Source organism: Mus musculus, chromosome 12, assembly GCF_000001635.26.
Source record: "Mus musculus strain C57BL/6J chromosome 12, GRCm38.p6 C57BL/6J".
In the NCBI taxonomy this organism is placed as follows: domain Eukaryota; kingdom Metazoa; phylum Chordata; class Mammalia; order Rodentia; family Muridae; genus Mus; species Mus musculus.
This window is the reverse complement of record NC_000078.6, coordinates 32,243,435-32,249,451: the sequence shown is the minus strand read 5'-3', so window position 1 is coordinate 32,249,451 and position 6,017 is coordinate 32,243,435. Positions and strand designations below refer to the sequence as shown.

At 44.4% G+C, this 6,017-nt stretch overlaps 1 long non-coding RNA gene across 2 annotated transcripts; it reads right to left on the bottom strand.

Moving 5' to 3' along the window:
• Positions 1 to 834: 834 nt before the first annotated feature.
• Positions 835 to 3,187, bottom strand: Gm33308. Of its 2 annotated transcripts, none has more exons than XR_381433.1 (3): positions 3,062 to 3,187; positions 1,611 to 1,733; positions 835 to 972 (listed from the first exon to the last, which is right to left on the bottom strand). It is a non-coding gene; the product is annotated as a predicted gene, 33308 (long non-coding RNA). The 2 variants fall into 2 exon arrangements; XR_381434.3 differs by lacking the exon at positions 3,062 to 3,187 and adding an exon at positions 2,736 to 3,049.
• Between the last annotated feature and the right edge of the window lie 2,830 nt (positions 3,188 to 6,017).

Here is a 6,017-nt window from a genome sequence, read left to right as displayed (position 1 = left end):
TGTGTGTGTGTGTGTGTGTGTGTGTGTGTGTGTATGCTAATAAAAAAGAAAAGAACCATCCAGGTCTGTCAAATGGGTCATTTGGAAAATAGCCTGTAACATACCTGTTACGTTACTGAAACCTAGTGCTGTATACTGGACTGTGTGTCCCCCAACTCATGCTGCAGCCCTAATCCTCAGTGCTGCTATATTTGGGAATAGGGCCTGTGGTTTATATGGATTAAATGGGTCATAAGGCTGTCATAAGGATGTCAGGGCTGTACCTTTTACACTGAGAACAAAAGGATCAAAATAACAGCATCCCTAACCCGTTTTGAGAGCAGGGTCTGTTTGCATGGGAGAGGCAATGAACTCCAGCCCTCGCCAGGATGCAGGCTACCTCCAGCCTTGGGGTTTTGTATTAGTTTGCCTTCTTTTTCTTTGTGTTTTTCTTTTTCCTTTATTTTAGGACATAGGAGCTTGCCAGGAGGGTTATACGTAGCAGAGTGGTCCCCAGGAGAGGCCTGGAAGAGTACACAGAAAAACAAGAGACAGAGGAGGCATGGTGGTCATGGCCTCACGTCCCGTGATTTCATCTCCCTCAAAAGCTATTCTAATGCCCCAAATTCAAAAAAGCAAAACATTAAAGCTGTTTCAAGCTTTCCAAAAAATCTTTGGAAGCCAACTCCCCCAGGGCCAAAAGTCCCTACATGACCTCTGCCTTCTTTAGGCTGTGTTTTCTTTCTTTCCTAAACCCTGGGCTCTGTCCAAAACTGAAAGGTCAGCAGAAAAAAAAACAACCAAAAAAAAAAAAAAAAAAAAAAAAAGACATGGGAACCAGACGCTTAAGACAGTGCAGGCTTTTATTGTGGGGAGGGGGATCCACAGTTGGTTGGGTATCGATGCCTAACACAGTGGGGTAGCCATAGGGCAGAAGGAGGAGCTGGGCAAGGAGGTCAGAAGTTTCCTTTTCTAGCTGGCTGTTGTCCATTCCTAAGAGTAATGGTGAGACATCAGTTAAAGAGTGTTAAGTGACTGAACAGCATCCTTCCTGGTAACCATCACTAAGATCCATGAGGCAGGGCAGTCCAGAGTGTACAGCAGAGGTTCTCGATCTTCCTAATGCTGCAGCCCTTTAATACAGTTCCTCATGTTGAGGTGACTCCCCCCACCCATAAAATTATTTTTGTTGCTCTTTCATAACTGTAATTTTGCTGTTATGAATCATAACGCACGTGCCTAATAAGAAAGATATCTGATATGCAATGCCTGTGAAAGGGTCATGTGACCCTTTAAAAGGAGGTCGTGACCCACAGGTTGAGAGACACTGGTCTAGAAAAACAGGTTATTTTTCTTCTAGGAATCAAATGACTGTAGTTACTGGAGTTGTCGCAGTTCAACCAAAATGGAGGAGTTTACAAAACAGCATGGCCCTGTCTCACAAAAAGCAGTCTCAAAGGGCCCGAGAGCCTCTCTGCCCTTTTCCTGTTAGTCAAGCATGTATCTTCCTGACAGTCTTCATGCACTGTTCTATCATAAGAAATAAAGAGGGGAATGAGGAGGAAAGCCCACGGGTTCTTTAGGACCCTGCCATATCAGTAACTCCTTTCCCACATGCTCTCCCAAGTCACCTTTGCCAGGAATGAAGACTGGAGTGCGTGCGCTCCTGGCCAGGACACAATGTAGAAGTTCCTCAGCCTCACACTCCAATAGCACTTGATGCCAACAGGGTCGAACTCAGTGGACTTCTTAGCCTGTGTACGTCACCACAGCAAATGTGGGACTCACAGGTGAGCCTACAGCTCTCTGTGAGCCACCTTCCAAAAGACACATTCACACACACACTCTCTCTCTTCTCTCCTCTTCTCTCTCACTCTTCCCTTTCTTCTCTCTCCTCTCTTTCTTCTCTCTCTCTCTCCTTTTTCTTCTCTCTCTTCTCTGTCTCCCTCCCTCCCTCTTTCCCTCCCCATCCCCCTTTCCACCTTATTTTTCACATAACACCTAATGAGCATTTGACAAACCATATGTTTTATTTTCCTGTATTTCTGTACCCCGAGTCTATAAAAGTAGGAATTGAGCTCTGTTGTGCTCACTGCTCTAGTTGTGGTGCTAGTGCTGTGTAGGATTACTTTTAATGAATATTTGCTTAATCAACAAATCCCCAGGACGAGTTTTTAAAGTCTATAAACAGACATTATTAAGTTCAATTCAAGTCTGAGAAGACAAGAGCAAGGAAATATTTGCAGCAAAAAATGTAGCGAGCAGAAACCTAGAAGAGTAGGGAGTTCAGACCTTTCAAAAATGGCATCTAGCATTTTAAGTAGGGGACAAAATGCCCAGGCACAGACAAAAGAAGAAAAAAAAAAAAAACAAAAAACAAACGTTGTATTTTGAAACAGGAACGGAAACAACTTTATATTATTGATGCACCAGGCAGGATACCACTGAATTACCAAGAATACTATACAACAGGGTGCTGCTGTTCACCCACACTCGGGTGAAGAAACAGAAGCGACAGACTTAGGTAGCTGCAGGGTCCCCTAATTAGTAAGCAGGCAGCTTTCACACCTGGATCTGATTGGATGCAAACCCCATGTCCTTTCCTCCCCTGAGATGGCCTGCCCAAACTTGACACACTCAGACTGTACATTTGGTTTTCAGCTAAAGCCCATTTCTCCAAGCCCCAGATAACAGCAGGGTCAATTCATGCCCAGTTACACATTAAACAATTTCACAATTTCACACCACTGGCTCACAGGATGGCTACTGTCTTCTTCTCCAAATCGATCTTCCTTTTCTCCAGAAACTTCTAGAAACTACACTTCATTATTAAATTTACTAAATAAGCAAAAAGTGCCATACAAGAGAGTTCATCAAAATATAGCCAACTGGCACACAGAATCCCACTTTTTGTGAATTGAATTAATAGGATATTGACATTAAGGAGAAAATGAAAGATGACATGTTTAAATAGAAGCAGTCAGATGGTTTGTAACAAAGGTCTTATTTGGGCGGTAAAACACTCGAAGCCATCTGTGGGTCAGTGGCTCCCTGGAAGAACCTGAAGAAAATAGCTTCTAACCCTGGCTGCTTCTTCTGCCCTTAGGAGGCTTCGCCCAGATCTAGTAACTCTTCACAGTGCCAACCAGCCAGGTGAATCTAATATGAAGAGTGGTTCCAGAACTTTCTCTGGGCCCACGTCACTGGGGCAATGGTTCTGAAAGGCAGGCATGCAACAATACAATAATCGTGTCAATAGAATTGCTACACTCCAGAAACCCAAACTCCAAACTCCAATGTATACCCCAGGTTTAAGAGGAGAAAGAGTAAAAGCTTTAGGCAAGCCTAAAGCTATGATGAAGGTAATGGGAGAGAGAAATTTCCTGCTTCTAGAAAGTTACAGGTATCTGTTATTCTCCACCTGCCCAGCAGGTGTCAGCATAAGACAATGTTCCTAGGACTCTGACAGACTAATTTACTAATCACATTAGAAAGTCTCCAGTTTTAAGATGAGTATTGAAGGCAGGGTGGCAAAATTTACACATGAGCCTTTAAAGGTGTAACTTTTAAAGGGATCTATGTTCAATTCCAAGTAAGATTATAAGAGATAAAATGAGGTGACTGGAAACAAAAATCTGGCTTTTGTCTTTCCAGGAGTTCCCGGAGCTTGTCAGTGACCCAGCAGGACTCAGCAAAGCTACAATCAGTTGTGTCAGCAAACACACTGGGCACTGTTCCCTCAGACTCCAGGGACATGGGTTAAAGGTGTTGGGAGAAAGTTATAACTGCACTAAACACACACACACACACACACACACACACACACACACACACACACTTCGTTCTCTAAACATTTCTGGAGATGTTAGCGTCAAAGCCTGGGATTCTGGCGGCCCCAAAAACCTTGGTTTCAGTCACCTGTCTTCACTAGGTCAATTACACTAACAAGTAGGACTGGAAAACAGAAAAGGGAAGAACAAATAAGGAAGTCCAGTGGCTCCCAGATCCATCTGCAGGGTCTTGACATCAGGTTTGGGCTTAGAGGGCGAAGGCATGCCTAACTAAGCAGTTCTGTTCAAGGTTGACTTCATTGGCCCGTTAGTGTCTAGGCTCTATCTGCCCTGCAAGATGGTCTGACAAGTTGTCAGAACCATGGGAAATCTCTTCCTCCGGTAGCTTCAGGCTTCAGTCTTTCCCTTCCTCCAGCATACGATTTCTGGGGAAACTGCAATTTCTTGAGATCCATTATCTGGTAGCTGACAGGAGAGACATGGGTATTGCTTTATAATATCTTCTTTCCTGCCAGGATGGTTGCACAGATGACAAAAGTATAGAGTTATTTACATAGCATTCCCTGGTATGAGGTGTTGTAAATAAGCCAGAGATTTTGTTTTGTTTTAATATTTATTTATTTATTTATTTATTTAATGTATGTGAGTACACTGTAGCTGTCTTCAGACATACCAGAAAGGGGCATCAGACCCCATTACAGATGGTTGGGCAGCATCCAGTGACCATCCCCGGGGAGTGAGTATAGCAAGTGTTGTATCTGCCTTCTCTGCGACAAGCAACCACCATCTTAGAGAGATGGGCTAGGCACTCTTGCAAATGAATTGTTCTAGCTTGGGGGTGGGGCGTGTCACAGAATCCTCGCCCAGTATCCAGCGAGTATCCAGTATCCAGTATCCATCTCTCTACCACCTTTTCCTTGCTATTCTGCTTTAACTGCACGTGACCTTGAAAGGGACTATAGGATATACGGACTGGGATAGTCTAAGGGAGAGAGCGACTCTGTCTATGCTCCCGGGAAGCCCTTATTCCTGCTGGGTAAAGGCTTTCCAGGTGTGCCCTGTGGAAGGGAGGTACACTCACACCCTTCTACATAACCCCTGTAAGGAAACTCAATAAAATTCTTAGGACCCCAGAGAATCACGGTGATGGTGTCTCCGTTTGTCAGTGGAACCCTAGGAAGACGGGTAGATGCTTCTGTTTCCTCCTGGGAAGGAATTTCAGCAACACATGTTGTTGCACAACTTTTTAAGAAGAAAAGATCGTGTCTCTGCTTCTCGGGAGTTTGCAGTATGAAAACAGAGACCTCTGACACAGTCAGTATACCACCCTAGGGATTACAAAAGCAAATTAAGGAAAATGAGAAGGCAATCAATGGTTTTGGGAGCAGTTGGAGGAGGAAAGTGAGACAGCTTGGGAGAACTTCCTGGAGGGATTGGACACAGAGTTGATGAAGAAAGTGAACCAAGGCACAAAGCTGGGCTCTGTTCTGCCTCATCTTTCTTCTCTGTACCCAGAATTCCTCCTTCAAACATTAGTGCTGGTATCTCAATGAGAAGTGAGCGATAAAGAGAAAGAAATGAAAATTTTTCAAAAATCCACTCTTCAGTGCTATTGCTGGTGTTGGCTTGGGCAGGGGTGTTCAGTATGTCCCATGTGTAAAAGGGGCAGAGTGTGATATATATAAGGGTGGGGCCATGTCTGTTCAGTGTGTCACATATACAGGGTGGGGACATGTCTATTCAGTGTGTGACATATGTAAGGGTGGGGCCAAGTCTTTTCAGAGTGTCACAAATGTAAGGGTGGGGCCATGTCTGTTCAGTGTGTCACATTTGCAATGGTGTGGGCATGTCTTTTCAGGGTGTCACATATGTAAGGGTGGGGGCGTGTCTGTTCAGTGTGTGACATATGCAAGGATGTGGGCATATCTGTTCAGTGTGTGACCATTGTAAAGGTGTGGACATGTCTGTTCAGTGTGTCACAAATATAAGGGTGTGGCCATGTCTGTTCAGTGTGTGACATATGCAAGGGTGTGGCCATGCCTGTTCAGTGTATCACATATGCAGGTTGGGGACATGCCTATTCAGTGGGTGACATATGTAAGGGTGGGGCCAGGTATGTTCAGTGTATCACATATGTTAGGGTGGAGCCATGTCTATTCAGTGTGTCACAAATGTTAGGAGGTGGGAAGGCCTGTTCAGTGTGTCACATATGTAAGAGTGGGGCCATGTCTATTCAATCTGTCACAT